This window comes from Bidens hawaiensis, unplaced genomic scaffold, assembly GCF_021521415.1.
Source record: "Bidens hawaiensis isolate Kalapana, Puna unplaced genomic scaffold, B.hawaiensis_p1.1 tig00028985_1, whole genome shotgun sequence".
In the NCBI taxonomy this organism is placed as follows: Eukaryota; Viridiplantae; Streptophyta; class Magnoliopsida; order Asterales; family Asteraceae; genus Bidens; species Bidens hawaiensis.
In genome coordinates, this window is record NW_027494760.1 from 93,039 (window position 1) to 110,058 (window position 17,020).

The 17,020-nt window shown below is 36.5% G+C and overlaps 1 pseudogene across 1 annotated transcript; it reads left to right on the forward strand.

The window, feature by feature from the left end:
* Positions 1-11,643: 11,643 nt before the first annotated feature.
* On the forward strand, positions 11,644-15,574 carry LOC143577984 (ABC transporter G family member 1-like; annotated as a pseudogene). The gene is made up of 7 exons (XR_013143194.1): positions 11,644-11,946; positions 12,048-12,127; positions 12,806-13,223; positions 13,327-13,413; positions 13,504-13,629; positions 14,348-14,542; positions 14,646-15,574. The product of XR_013143194.1 is annotated as an ABC transporter G family member 1-like (transcript).
* Positions 15,575-17,020: the final 1,446 nt, after the last annotated feature.

Consider the following 17,020-nt stretch of genomic DNA (forward strand, 5'->3'; position numbering starts at 1 on the left):
TATATCTCGGTGTTCTCCCGGTTGAGCTGTATCTGCCTTCATCATCTTCACGGTATACTCGTTCCTTTCTCACTATTATTATTATTATTAGTATTATTATTATTATCATTAGAACATACGTGATCCGGATCTTTGGAGTTTATTTTCATTTTAAGATCTCTTGACTATTATTGTTATTGCTACACACTATTATTATTATTATTATTATTATTATTATTATTATTATTATTATTATTATTAGTTTTTGTTACTATTATTATTATTATTGATTTGGTGTTCTATTGCTTGTGTTTGTGTGATTAGTTGCAACCATAGAGCGTAGGAACCATGACTATTACTTGAGACCATGTCCTGAAACGAGGGGTGTAGGAAAGAGTAAAGATAGGGAGCGTATATTGCGTTTGGCTTCTTGGAATGTAGGAACATTAAATGGTAAGTTGCTAGAATTGGTAGATGTGCTTAAAAGACGTAGGGTTCAGATAGCATGCCTCCAGGAGACTAAGTGGAAAGGACATAGAGGGGCTGAGTGTAATGGGTATAAGTTGTGGTACTCGGGGTCTGATGGAGCTAGGAATGGAGTGGGGTTTCTAGTGGCTAAGGAAATACACACTAGTGTGGTGGAGGTGATAAGACATAATGACAGGATTATGGTGTTGAAATTAGTACTAGGAGAGGAAGTAGTGGCAGTAGTCTCCGCCTACGCGCCTCATGTAGGCCTAGGGGATCAAGAAAAGAGAGAATTTTGGGATTGCCTAGACGCAGTGGTAGGGGGCATACCTAAGGGGGAGAGGATTTGCATAGGAGGTGATTTTAATGGACACATTGGTAAGGCTAACGATGGTTTTCAAGCCGTTCATGGGGGTTTCGGTTTTGGTGATAGGAATGAGACCGGAACAGATCTTCTAGAGTTTGCGGTGGCACATGACCTAGGTATTATAAATTCTTTTTTTAGGAAACAAGATTCTCATTTAATCACTTTTAGCAGTGGCGGACGCGACACGCAAATTGACTACCTTTTGATGAGGCAAGGAGACCGACGTTGGTGGAAGGACTGCAAAGTCATACTTGGGGAGGCAGTTGTGACTCAACATCGACTACTAGTGACAGATATAGCCTTCAGAAATAAGGTGACTGTTCGAGAGAAGAAAGGTACACCGAGAATTCGATGGGGAAATTTGAAGGATGAAAATCTCCTACTGTTTAAGGATAAACTCATGCTGCATACGCGGGCTCGACTAAATGGGGACTCAACTCATATATGGGAAGCTATGGAGACAAAGATCATCCAAGTAGCAAAGGAGACTCTCAGGGTCGCAACAGGAAAGACAAGTGGGCATAAGGAGTCTTGGTGGTGGAATGACGCAGTGCAAGACAAGATAAGGGACAAACAAAGATGTTTTAGGGAGCTAATGAGGTGCACGAATGAGGAGGAGCGAGTGGAATTGAGGGACAACTACAAAACGGCCAAGATAGAGGCGAAGAAGGCAGTGGCGGAAGCAAAGAAGGCGGCCTTTAAACGGATGTATGAAAGTCTAGAAACAAAAGAGGGGGAACATGCTATGTTTAAGATTGCCAAAGCCAGGGAGCGTAGAAGGCAAGATCTAGGACCGGTGAAGTTCATAAAGGATACAGATGGGCATGTACTGGTCAAGGAGCAGGACATCAAGCTAAGATGGCAAACCTACTTTCACAATCTTTTTAACAATGGGACAGCTTTCCAAGAAGAACATGACAACACAAACTTTCAACGACAACAATCGAATAACTGCTACTGCCGTCGGATCACACGAGAAGAGGTGAAGGATGCACTTAGGAGGATGGGAAGGTCTAAGGCGGTTGGCCCAGACAACATACCCATCGAGGTGTGGAAGTGTCTGGGGGAGGAAGGAGTCATGTGGTTAACTACTCTGTTCAATAGTATTCTCAAATCAGGTAAGATGCCAGACCAGTGGAGGAGCAGTGTTGTAGTCCCTATCTATAAGAACAAAGGAGACGCCCAATGTTGTGGTAACTACCGAGGAATCAACCTACTAAGTCATACTATGAAGCTATGGGAAAGAGTGATTGAGGGTAGACTTAGACGAGAAACTCAGGTTACGGTCAACCAATTTGGCTTCATGCCATGGCGTTCCACCACAGAGGCAATACACCTTATAAGAAGATTAATGGAAAAGTATAGGGAGAAGAAGCGTGATCTACATATGGTGTTTATTGACCTAGAAAAGGCCTACGACAGTGTGCCACGACATGTGCTCTGGGAGTGCTTGGAGGGTAGAAGAGTGCCCAGGAAATACATAGAGATAATTATGGATATGTATACCAGGAGTGAAACAAGTGTCCGTGCGCCAGTGGGGGATACTGATTTCTTTCCTGTAGAGGTAGTTCTTCACCAGGGGTCAGCGTTGAGCCCGTTTCTTTTTGCAGTAGTCTTGGATGAGTTGTCAAAGTCGATTCAGGGGACTCTCCAGTGGTGCATGATGTTCGCAGACGATATTGTGTTACTTGCTGAGAAAAAACAAGATCTAAACATGAAGCTTGAGGAGTGGCGAACAACCTTAGAGACAAAAGGTTTAAAGATTAGCCGATCTAAGACGGAGTACCTCCACTGTGATTTTGGTGGGATAAACGACAATGAAGACACACAGATCACAATTGAAGGGCAGGTGGTCCCGCAGGTAACGAAGTTCAAGTATTTAGGATCTTTTGTACAGAGCGATGGGGAATTAGACAGTGATGTGACCCACCGAGTTTAGGTAGGATGGTGTAGATGGAAAGCAGCCACAGGTATATTGTGCGACAAGAGTTTCCCGACTAAACTAAAGGGAAAATTCTATAGGGTGGCAGTTAGACCTGCAATGCTATATGGAACAGATTGTTGGGCCATCAAGAAGGCACAAGTGCGGAAGATGGAGGTAGCAGAAATGAGAATGCTACGTTGGATGTGTGGGCACACAAGGCTAGACCGAATAAGAAATGTTGTGTTTCGTGAGAGATTAGGGGTGGCGAACATAGCAGACAAGATAAGAGAGTGGAGATTGAGATGGTTTGGACATGTAAAGAGAAGACAGACGACGAATCCTGTTAGATCCGTAGAAAACATTACTATAGAGGGGAGGAGGGGTAGAGGACGACCGAAATTGACTTGGGATGAGAGGATTAGGCATGATTTGATAGACCTAAACCTCTCCGAGGACATGGTTGAGGATAGGAATTCGTGGAGAAGTAGAATTAAAGTTAAGGATTTTTAGAGAGAATTAAATGCCTTAGGGCTTAGACTTAACTTATTTAGGCCACATACCATAATGGTATTTCCCTTACATATATTATTATTATTATTATTATTATTATTATTATCATTATTATAATTATTATTAGCTTTTATATAGCGGTTAAACTGTGATCTTATTATTAATATTATTATAATTAGTAGTAGTTTTTATATAACTGTTAAACTTTGATTTCCTTTATTTTGCTTCATACACATGTACTTAGAGCCGAGGGTCTCTCTGGAAGCCACCTCTTTATTCCTTTGGATAGAGGTACGGTGTGCCTACATCCCACCCTCCCCAGACCCTACTTATAGCTTTGCTGTCGGTGGGATTTTACCGGGCATGATTGATTGATTGATTGATATAATACACAATCTACAACTCGGGTTGTCTCCTGAGTGATGCATCGACACGTCTAGGCCTCCGTGAGTGAGTCATGTAGAATACCTCTACTGTCTGATCAGCAACCGGCTCACCTATGTGGTGTTTCAATATGTGATCGTTCATTTTAAATTTCCTGCTCTAATCTTGTATCTCAATTGTGTCATACGTGAATACTTCAGTAACTGTGAACGGTCCTAACCATCGGGATTTTAGTTTTCCCGGGAATAACCCCAACCGGGAATTGTACAATAAGACCATATCCCCACACTTGAACTGTTTATTACCCTTCAACTTCCTATCATGCATTTCCTTCATCCTGTGCCTCTACCTATAAGAATGGGCGTATGCATGATCCCACAGCTCCTCTAACTCAAGCAGCTGGTGGAAATGAGTGCCTTTCGCGGCAAATAGATCAAGATTAACCTTTTGAAGGGCCCATGAAGCACGAAGTTCCAACTTGACAGGTAGATGACAGGCCTTCAGATAAATCATCTGAAATGACGTGGAACCGGTCGGAGTGTTTGATTTTCTACTTTTGTATTTAATATATGGTTTTCATACATTAACCAACGGACACCCTAGCACAGTTGGTTTGGGTGTGCGTGTGTTCAACTGTTAGTGCACGGTTTGGTGACTGGTGATTTGCAGTTAAAGTAATCAAGATTAAAGTATTCGATAGCTACAGAAAAGGGGTGTCTGTTAGTGCAAGGTTTTGGTGTCCGTAGCAATCGAATAACTTATAGGTTGTCTAGTCTTTATATTTAATGTATATTTAATGTAAATGGCCCATTCTCTATGGATTGTATAGCAAATGAGGTCCATTTGTTATAGACTAGGCTAGTTCGTTCAGGTATAAGCCCATTCGTTATGGAAACATAACGAATGAGGGTTGTTTCGTTAAGTTATTACCCATTCGTTATGGAAGCATAACGAATGGTGTCTAAATCGTTATGAAGGCAAAACGAATTAGACATAAGTTAACGAACCGGAGCATATTGCCTATACATAGGCATATTCATGCTCATTTGTAGGTTAGATCACACACATAAAATATCCATAAGTTATTATGTATTTATCCTCCATAATGTATTTATCCTTATTTATCAATAAAGTAATAATTTAACGTTTATATCTCGTGTATAATCGATGTATTGACGCGGCTAGATCCGAGACGGGTTCAAACATCAACCATTGAGCCGGCTAGGGCGCGAGTTCGAGCCCCCCTGGACTCGGTTTTTGTTATTTATTTACTTTTTGATTTTTAATTGATTAAATGGTTTATAAACTTATTTATAATTAATATTAAATATAAAAGAAACCTCATTTTATTAAAACGACACCATTAAGTTTACGTTTCTTGAGAATTAATCTCGTTATAAGTTTTTGTTATATATATATATATATATGTATATATATATGTATATATATATATATATATATATATAATTTTGAAACAAAAGAATGATAAATGGGTTAAATGTATTAACTATATTTTTACCATTAATTTTCGTTAAAGACTCGAAATAAATATTTTTTTTAAATATTTATATATATTGGTATTTATTTATTCAATATTACATGTATATCTCATTAAGTTATTTTATTTCATTTATCTATTTAATTATATATTTATCTTAATATTATTATTTTAAGTATATTTTATATTAAATCTAATATTTTAAAATATTTTATTTATATATTTGATTTCATATCATATCAAGTATAAGCCATAGTAATTTATAAATAATAAAATTAATCATTTTATAAATAAATGATAAACAATAATATTGATTTTTGAAATAGCAATAACCGTAGAACTAAATCGTTTGATCCATAAAATTTTAATTATAAGCATAACTCAATTCACATCGAAATCTTAAATTCATTATACATGCTATGTATTGTAACATCCCAAAATTTCCAGTATAATATTAATATAATATTTACGCCGGGTGAATTAATTGAGTTAGTGGATTAATAATGGTAATATAATAATAATAATGATAAAGGGGTAGCGGGCTTGGTATAATGGAAGTAAAGATGTACCAAAAAGGAAAGATGGGCCTTAGGTCTATGGGCTTAAGGAAGTATAAATACCTCTTAAACCCTAATCCTTTCCATTTTTATCCATCTCTACACCATAGCCTACACCTTGAAAAACACACACACCATCCTATAGCTCGAGCCAAGATCCGAAGTTGAGGACCCGAGCTTGATAGTGTTAGACGAGCCAAACCTACATCAAGACCAGCTCGTGTTCGTAAACCGACTCATTTAAGGTACGTTCATAACGTAAACTTGTTCATGTAGGTTCGGATCCATTTAGGTAATCTTAGATCTGTGTACATATGGTAAAAACGAATCCAACAAAGCAAACCTTACTGAAATTCATTACAGTTTGATAGGTTAACGTTGGTTGAAAGAACCGTGTATAAACGCGAATTAAATACCCCTTAAAACCCAATGTTTGAATGATTAGATGGTTAGGGTTTATGGGCGATGTGATTCCGAGCTCAATGATACCAGATTCGTGTGATTTCATCGAGGTTTGAGGGTTTAATCGAAGATCTAGTGTATGTTGACTGTTGGGTGTTCTTGACAATCTTGACTTTAACCCTGAGTCAAAGTCTGGATAAGAATGCTAATTCGTTATAACAAACGAATCGGGTAATTCGTTATGTGCCCAGTTCTCTATGATAAGATAACAAATCGGGAGATTCATTTCTCACCAATTCGTTATACTAGGATAACAAATCAGGTGATTCGTTACTCACCAATTCGTCATATTAGGATAACGAATCAGGTGATTCGTTACACATCATTCGCTATGTTAAGATAATGAACCAGATACGAATAAGGATAACGAATCAGATCATGGACAGATAACGAATTAGGCTGTGTTTAAATAAGGAATTAGGCTGCGTTCAAATAACGAATTAGGCTGTGTTCACATAACAAATTTCATAAGAAGAATTTTCACAAAAAGATGTTTCATTCACTTTTAATTCAAAGTTATTTTGAAAAAAATGTTTCATAATTACCAACACTTTAAATCTCATTGCTAACATCTTCCACCACCCCTTCAACAAACAGTGGTGGTGGATCAACTTGAACACTAAAAAATTCAACATTAGGCAAAAGACTTGTTGCGTTGGCATGCACATTGTTCCCTTTCTTCGAGCTCAAGCTGAAATGTTATGGGTTTCTCACGGTGTTATTTAGTAGTTGACCCACACTTTTCTATAATGTCACCACATTAGAGGAAAACTGACCCAACTACTTTTCCATGGCTTCTGAAGATTTGTCTCTCAACTCAAAATGTTTCTTTTTAGGAATCTATCACTATCTTCATCAATGCATCCACCTTCGTGTTCAAATCATCAATGCTACCCGAAGATCCTCTTTGTTGATTCTGATTGTACCCACTTATAAATTTACTTCGGTAATTTTCCCTATTATACTCCCAATGACCGACTTGATATGGCGAGTTCTGCTGATAGCTGTTCTGCCTATAACTATTTTGCTAGTTGTTTTTATTAGATCCTTAGAAATTAGGATTTGATTGAGTCGCTGCATTCTCGTATCAAAATTTCGGGTGGTTCCTCAGGCCTAGGTGGTATGTGTTGAAGTTAAAGCCCTGGCCTATGGAATCCCTGTAGGCATAACTGACCTCTTCGGGCTCATCTTCCTCTTCATACTCTGGACAATTCTCTATAGTGTGTCTCAATTTCCCATGATTCTCACAAACCGGGAATTTGACCCCACTTAACAACCTCTTTATAGGATTTTCCTCTCCTCAAAAACAACAATTCACTCTCTAGTGCTGCTATATGCGCATCTTAATCATTGTTGATTTTACTAATTTAGTAGCACAATGTTTTCTTTTTCTTTCAGCTAAAGCTTCGGCTTTCGAATCTTGACACATCAATTCCCAGAAATCCCAATCATCCTCCTCGGGTAGGTTTAACACTTTACTGTTGCTTGATGCTTTTAGGTGTTTTCTGTCCTTGTATGTTAGCCCATCAACAAAACATTTAACCAGCTCCCATAATTCAATATGATGATAGGATCATTTTCTGATAAGATATTTAAATCGGTTGAAAGCCTCATGAAATAATTCACTCGTCGACTGCTAAAAGTGACAGATTTCAATTTTGGCTTCATCTCTCTTCGCTTGTGAATAATACCCATCCAAGAAACTTGCTGCATCTCCGGAAAATTCCAAATACTGTGCATAGGTAACGAGTTGAACTAGTGGTTGGCTTTATCTTTCAGTGAGAACTTAAATAAATGCAACCAAACTTCATCCTGATCATAAGTTCCATCACCAATTGACCTGCAGAATGCCCCAAAATCGGAAAAATGAGAATAGGGGTCTTCATAAGCCATCCCACGAAACGTGGGCAAACAGTTAATATACGACAGACGAGAATTGAATGTCGGCTGTCCTAATACACACATTGGTGGGACTATCGGCGAGGCATCATCAAATATGGTCGTCTGAATCGACTGTTTACACCTTGGATGGGAGCTTTTAAATTTCTTCTTCTTCTAACCCCTCTGCTAATTTGGCCTCCATTATGCAATTCTTTATCTTTTCTCTCGTTACCTCTATTATCCTTGTATCCCCCAAGCACTGTTTTGATTCCAGCCGCATTTCGGTTTACATTCCCCGCACCTTGCTAATTAACTGGTGGTTCCTGTACTTCCCAACCATCTTCAAACTTATTTACTTGATCAAACTCAGTGTTCCCCCGAACATTCCAATTACCCTCATTACTATCGTTTTTCCCCTGATATTGATCATACCAATACTCTTCACATTCTTCATCTTTTGTGTGAACACTAACATAATCTTCATCATGGTTCAATTGGGTTCTGTGATGAGGTGTATTGTGTGGAGTTGATGGTCTGGGTTGACGGTGCTTTGGTTTCTGGATTTTTGAGCTGATTTGGTATTAATAGGTGCAGTTGGGTAATTTTCGGGTTGGTTCTATTGGTTTCGGTTATTGTTGTGGTTGGGATGAGAAAATTATCTTCAGGTAAAGATTTTGATAATGTTTTTGATCTTTCATCTTAGGTTCTCTTTGTTGAGCTTTGTTTTGTCTCGCTACTCTTTCAATCTCTTGTTTAAAGACGAGTGGTAATTGTCTTCTTGAATGACGAGTATGCATACAATTGTCACATGCACAAATAACACACCCTGCGTAAAAAGAAAACAAATAAAATTAAACTAACATAATAATAATAAAAATAAAAATTTAACTAAAACACAAAAATCTAATCACACAAGAACCCTAAGCACACAAACTCCCCGACAACGGCGCCATTTTGAAGGATGTCGAAGGACCGGTCAAAAATAAGAATAACTCAGTGTTCCTAATCACCTTAAGCTAGTTAGGGCAAGTAGGGTGTCAAACCAAGAGGAGTAAGTGGTCATTGTGTAGTGCAAATGATTCTTAACGTTATGAAGTTTTATCGATTATGAAGTAGCAGTTTGGAGTGCTAATAACACTAGCAGTATTTGTAAGTTTGAAATTAGCGAATACTTAACAAATTTGTAAACAATAATGAAAAACAAGCCACACCCAAGGTTCAAGCATATAATCAATGAACAATCTCATGTTGTATATAAAATTCAATCATTAATTGACAAATCTGGTTTAATATGAAAAACCCTAATCTTAGGCATCAAAAATCTTTAACCACACGGTGCCGGTACCAAAGGTTCCTTACTCGCATGACTTAACTAAAGGAAATTGTGTGCTTCATTAACTAGGATAATCAGCAAACCCTATGAAATAAGTATCACAACAATTGGCAATCTAATCATTCTGACTGAAATAAACCTAAACCGACTGAATACTCAACAATACCAAACATCAAATATCGTAGATCGCCAGTCAACAATTACATTTAAGTTAGTTCATAACATGAGAAAAACTAAAAAGATTACAATACTCTAAACCCCGGAAACGATTCGAATGAGATTAACCACTTATGGTTATCATTTTATCTTCAATTCTTAATACAGGATAATGAAACATGGATTCTGTCATGATTAGAAGTAGTCCAGAGCTCCCAAAATGGCCCAAGTTCATCCCCAAAAAGGCTAGAGTGAATTCCTTTCGACTGATTCAATATGGGAGGCCTCTAATTACCCAATTCGAGATGGTAAGTCAACAATAAAAGGTTAAAGAAAAAACTTAGATAATAATAGCAGTAGCAGTAGCAGTAGCAGTAGCAGTAGCAGTAGCAGTAGCAGTAGTAGTAGACATTAACATCCTCCACACTAAAACAAAAGATACAAATAAGAACTAGTAGAATAATAACTTGCCCTAAACTTCAGCTACCTTTTTTAGTAGAAAACCCTAAATTTCATCTGCTCATTAACCCACTATCCCTTCTTTTGATAACTAATTTGACCAGGATATGGAACCGTATCAGTACATCCCGGTCGTACAAATGACTTGTCCTCAAGTCAAAAATATGATACTTGTGCCAAGCGATCAACCATTCAATTGAAGGCTAAAACACTTCATAGATCCATCCATAAGCTAGAGGCCTAGCGATTTCCTTGTCTTTTGCATCTACACCCCACCTTGATGATCGTTTTGATTTTGGTGATTTCCTTATTATCATGTGTGTCCCCTATAATTGAAGTTGGTTGTTCAGGGTCGGTGTTATTTTCCTCTTCCCCTGATTCCAACAATTTGCATGTTTGGAATCGCCAATGCTTCACAAAAGCATATATTCATGGAGGGATTTTAGGTGTAGATTACGATGACTGAGTAACAACCGATTAGTTAGGTTTGACGGAAGGTGTTGCTATGAGATTTCTATAGGGCTTTGTATTGCCAACTTTGGACTCAAATTCAAGCGCCAAACTCATGGCACTAGGTTTATCGGATTTAATTTCCAAAATCGGCATGACTTTTCTGGTTATACGATTTGACCATCTCACCTCTTTTGTCGGTCATTAAACTGCCGTCGCCCTCATGTTCTTCCGATCCTTATATGGTTTTTCATAATAATAATAATAATAATAATAAACATTGACATCCTCCTCATTAACAGAGTCGGCTCTAGCCCGAAACAAAAGCGGTGGAATTAGGCCTCCATCTTTCACAGGCCTCAAGTTTTAAAACGCGGTGGATTTAGTTGATATGTATATTTCTTTTTATTTATTTTTACTATGTATCTTAATGTGAGAGGGGTGGTTTTATATTAACATGTGGTATGTCTAATTGAAAATAAAGATTTACAAGTTTGGCTCCTGTTGAATTAATATTACCTATTATTTTTAACTTCAAGTGAATATTTCTTGTTCTTCGTGCAGTTAGTAAATTACTGCAAGTATATTATGATTATGAGTTTTTTTTTTTTCTTAAAAAGGCTCAAAACTATTATCTTGTTTTAGGTCTTTAAAAAGGTTGAGTCTACCCTACTCACTAAAACAATATAAGCACTAGTGAAATAATAGTTTGTCCTAAACTTCACATCAGCTACCTTTTATTAATAAAACAATAATTAGCCTTATAAATTTCAGGTACTCATTAATTAACACTATTTTCTTTTTTGATAACTGATATAATCAGGATATGGGACCGCATCGGACAACGTATTTGTTTGCTGCTCTTTAGTTTAAATTATTATCATGGTCATAAAATCATACATAACAAATGTTTTTATAACATGTTTATTTGGTTGTTTAGTATTGTATGTGTGAACAAATTAGTCTACATGCAACCAAACAAAAAGAAATAGATTTAAGATTTTTTTCTATCAACTCATTCTCTTGTGTGGTCAGGAAAATGCAAAAGCACTCCCAACATTATTTCAATAATATCTTTTTTATATCTATGGCTGAAATCATGACAGATAGATAGCTTAACGCTTATATAAACCAAACACATCCTCATCTTTAAACACCCAAATATAAATCTTTGCACAAATTTTCTTTAAAGTCTCTCTATTCATATTTAAATATTTATTTCTCTATTTAGAATGGAAACTTCTCATTCCATAGAAGTACAGAATTCCCTAGAGGTGGAGATTACGTCTCATGCATCAGCACTTCCATATAGTTGTAGTAATGGTGAAGTAGAGTGTGACACCATCAATGGTGTGTGTTTGACATGGAAAGACTTGTTGGTTATGGTGCACGATGGACAAACCGGAGGAAGCCGATCCATACTTCAAGGTGTTACGGGGTATGCCAGACCAGGAGAGATCTTGGCTATTATGGGTCCTTCTGGGTCGGGCAAATCGACACTCCTTGACGCCTTGGCTGGTATATAATAATCTTCTCATCATGCAAACCTTAATCATTGTTTTGAAACATAGAAAACACTATACAGTTTGTCTCTAAACCAACTTTTTTTTATAATTCAGGGAGACTTGACCCCAAGACTAGGAAGAGTGGTGATATTTTAGTTAATGGAGTTAAGAAAACCCTAGCATATGGAACATCGGTAACCACTAATAATATGATTATAATTATTTGGTTCATCTATTTCTTCTTGCACTAATTTGGGAATTTTTCAGATTAGTAGCTGGTTTAGGATTCATATACGACGTACTTTTACTATATTTTTTTTTAAGTTTTTGTATTTGTAGGTTGTTCTTTAAAATATTCCCAACAGCATCACTATATGCATTTCTATAATTACACTAAAAACACTATATATTTTTTTTCTTTCAAATAATTAATATTTTTTATACTTTTATCAATACATTTTTTATCCTTTTCACTCACAACCACTTAAAAAAACATTAAAAAGTTATAGAGGGTAAACAACGTTTCTTCAAATTTACTAATCAACAAAAATTTCTCTATTTCCTCCACTTACGTACAATCACTTACGACTGCTATATATAATATGAAGAAGCCACTCAAAATAATATGAGGACCAGTTGAGAATAATGCATGCAAGTTAACATGGACAGTTCACTTCTATTGTATGCAAACTTAAAAAAAAAATTTCGTCCAGTCAGCTTGACGACAAAGCTAACTTTTGCAAAATCCGCTTGTAGGAGTAGCGAACTATGAGAGTACATGACTTTCTAAAATACTCCTAAATCACCTAAAAAACTAAAAAGTTAGGTTTTCGTCCATACCGCAAAATAAAACTATACACGTCTAATTACAGGCTTATGTGACTCAAGACGATACGCTGATCACAACACTCACTGTCCGTGAAAGCGTCTACTATTCAGCGCAGCTCCAACTTCCGGACTCCATGTCTAAATCTGAGAAGAAGGAGAGAGCGGAAATGACCATAAAAGAGATGGGACTTCAAGATTCAATGGACACGAAGAGTTAGCATATGTATGGAGATCTTAACTCATCCTAAGCTTCTCTTTCTTGACGAACCAACAAGCGGCCTCGATAGTGCTGCCTCATTCTACGTGATGAGCAGGATCGCAAAGCTTGATCAGCATGAAGGAAGGACCATCATTGCATCCATTCACCAGCCATGCAGCGAAGTATTTGGGCTTTTTCATAATCTGTGTCTTCTTTCTTCTGGAAGAACAGTTTACTTTGGGAAAACAAGCTCTGCAAATGAAGTATGGTTATAACACAGATTTCAATTCATGTCTTGTTGATTTTCTCTATAAAAGAAAGGTAAAGTAATTTAGAATATCTTATTTATATCTTGTTTGGTTGCAGTTTTTCACTTTGAATGGCTTCCCTTGCCCTCATTTCCAGAATCCTTCTGATCACTTTCTTAGAACAATTAACAAGGATTTTGTTGAGGTAACTTCTTTACACAACACATCTTCTAATATCATACTTGTACTTGTTATTTTATTGTTTATGATTCTAACATACTATTGAAATTCACAGGATATCGAACTTGGTTTGGCTAGAAGGAAACCTACAGAGGAAGTGATTAACGCCTTAATAGATTCATACAAGTCATCTACCACTTACCAAGAAGTTAACAATATTGTTGCTGAAATATGCCAGAAGGTGAACTAGAAATTCATAAGGGAAATCAACAAAATAAACATTCGGACCCATGAAATTAAACAAATAGGCATTGAGTTTATACTTTTTAAAACAAGCATATCCAGTATTAAACAATCAGAGAATCTCAAATAAGTGGAACCAGCTAAAGGCTGGAATTTAGAGTCCAAAAATCAATAAATCCACAAAACAAAAAAATCAAATCTAAGCATGTGTATATTGCCGACTTTATCTTAGATGACGGTTAAGATTTGGCCCCTTTAACCACGGTTAAGACATTATTGCCGTCGGCTAAGATATAAACCCCGCTTTTACTTTCTAACCACGGTTAAACATTATTGCCGTCGGCTAAGATATAAACCCCGCTAAAATATAGTATGTGTATGTAGCTGTTGGTTAAAAAAAATAGTCGGCACTTTACACGTATATTGATTTGTTTGAATGTTTAGTGGATCCGTCGTACCTTTTATTATTTTTAGTGTCGGTTGAAAACTTATTTTGTTAGCCAGCTTTTACTTGACATACGTTTTCAGATTGACTGATTTTGGATATGTCTATTGTTGAAATTCCAACACTCAATGCCTATTTTGTCAAAAAGTGGGCCAAAATGTTTATTTTCATGATTTCTAAATTCATAAATATATAAATATAATCAATATATATTGTTCAGATTTTGTTAAAATATAACAATAGAATGAATATTTTCCTGGGAATTTCTTAGGGAGATGCAACAAATGATAAAATTAAAGAGCATGCTAGTTTCTCAACTCAATCTCTTGTACTCACGAGGAGATCTTTCGTCAACATGCATCGTGATCTTGGCTACTACTGGTTACGCCTTGCTATCTATTTAGCATTGTGCTTAGGTCTCGGAACACTCTTCTATGATGTTGGTTCAAGTTACAGCTCGATTGAGGTGAAAATACAGTATTTAGATATTCTTTATAAAACAACCTTTAGATCGATTTCATTTTGCAAGTTCAGTTTTCTTAATATACACTATGGATATAAACTTGCAGGCTAGAAGTTCGATGCTTATGTTTGTGGCTTCATTCTTAACATTTATGACCATCGGAGGATTCCCCTCATTTGTGGAGGACATGAAGGGTATTCGAACGTGAAAGATTAAATGGACATTACTCAATCGGGGCTTTCGTCATAGCCAACACCCTCTCTTCGACACCATACTTATTACTAGTATCCTTGATTCTGGGGCAGTAGCATACTACCTCACAGGACTTCGTGAGGGATTGGATCACTTTGCCTACTACACAGCCGTACTCTTTTCTTGTATGCTGGTAGTTGAGAGCCTAATGATGATTGTAGCGAGCATAGTTCCAAATTATTTGATGGGAATCATAACTGGTGCCGGGATCCAGGCCTTCATGGTTTTAGGTGGAGGGTTCTTTCGCTTACCCAATGATATGCCACACGTATTTTGGAAATACCCGTTATTTTACGTCGGTTTTCACAAGTATGCATATCAAGGACTATTCAAGAATGAGTTTGAAGGTGTGAAGTATCTATATAAAGAAGCGGGCGTGCAAAAAGTCATGGATGGGGAGTATATATTAAGAGAGAAATGGGAAGTTGAAATGGGTTACTCGAAGTGGATTGATTTGGTGATTATATTAGGGATGATGGTGATTTCTAGGATTTTGTTTTGGGTTATAATCATGATTGTTGAAAAGGTTAAATCTGGTTTAATGTCTTTAGTAGTTTCTACTCCAGAGAAGCAAAAAGTGCAAGTGATGGTCAATCCTCTTGCCACACCTTCTCATTAAGTAGTCCTTCAAGTGATTGCGAGTCTATGTAACAGGATCCGAGTCTAAAAATGTCCCAAGTATATCTACATGTAAGTGCTTATATAGTTTGGAATAACAAATATGTATTGATCAAGGTAACGGAGATTATTGTTTTGTCTAAATGAAATCTTTAATTTAATTAATGTTAACTAGAGTTTACCCGACACGTTTCGCTAGGGTAGGTTGGTAGTAGTTGAGCGATATTAAAACTTAAGCACAGTCGGTTCCACTTTGAGGCGGTAAGTCAACGCAAATTCGTTCAGTTTTGAATACATACGCCACGGTATCGAAACTAAAACATAAAAATAAGACAAAAACAATATAAAAACTGAAGTTGGCCAACGGGGTAACGTCGGTCAGTAAAACCCGGACGTTGATAAACAACCAGGTGTTGTCGATCTCGGGCGTTAAGGCGATGAGTATGCGCAAATTTGGTCGGTCTCCATCACGTTCGTTACGGTACCGAGACTAATACAAAAAAATAAAAGCAAAAACAAAACTGACATTCAATCGGTTTTCGTTACATTCGTTACGGTATCGAAAATAAAACAATATGCGGTGATCTGCACAAATTTGGTCAGTTTCACTTAACACAACCATCTGGCTCACACCAAAGTTAAAATTAAAAAACAACCACTCTCACATATACTAAAATATAAATAACACGCTTCACACATTGTTGAAAGACAACCACTATCACATAAAACAAAAAAAAAACACACAAAAGTTAAAATTAAAAAACAACCACTCTCACATATACTGAAATATAAATAACACGCTTCACACATTGTTAAAAGACAACCACTATCACATATAACAAAAAAAAACACACAATGTTTGAACAACCCAAGATTCGAAGTCTGGTCCCAAACTGGTTCACACATTTACCCTCATCAACACAACCATCAAGCCAACACTTACATTTATGTTGAAGGACTAAACCATTATTACATATACAAAAACAAAAATAACATATTTTACGACACCAAAGTTTTCAATTATATTAAATTATTAGTACACACCAATTAGCAATTTGAAGAATTATTAGTATGACAACGCACATTAGGGTGGGGGTTCATATTTTCATTTGATCATTTCATTCATCCTTCCAACTCTCTTCCGCATGAGAACCTAAACCGATTTTCTTTCCATCTCAACAGTTGTATCTCAAAATCATGCAAGTACACATCATTTCATCATATTCATCCCAAAATCATTTCAAATTATTATAAACAAATTACAAAGAAACAAACATACAAGTAGTATTTAATTGAATAAAGTATGACAGGGAGAAAGTGAGAAAAGAGCAAGCTTAAGTTTTCTGTTATTCTATAGGATAGCGAGGCTACTCAAAATGAGGCATCCGGCTTTGAAAACCTTCGATTTCTTATAGCATAACAATATAGGGAAAACAGATAAAAAAATAATAAAATAATAATAATGTTGAACTACCGGTATCTTTTAGTAAGTAATATGTAGATCTACGAATACTGGTAATAGTAGAAGAAAGGAGAAGAAAATTTTTTTGTAAAAGGGATGTAACCTAAATCAATGTTTATACCTCTTCCTAAAAATCACAACCTAAAAAT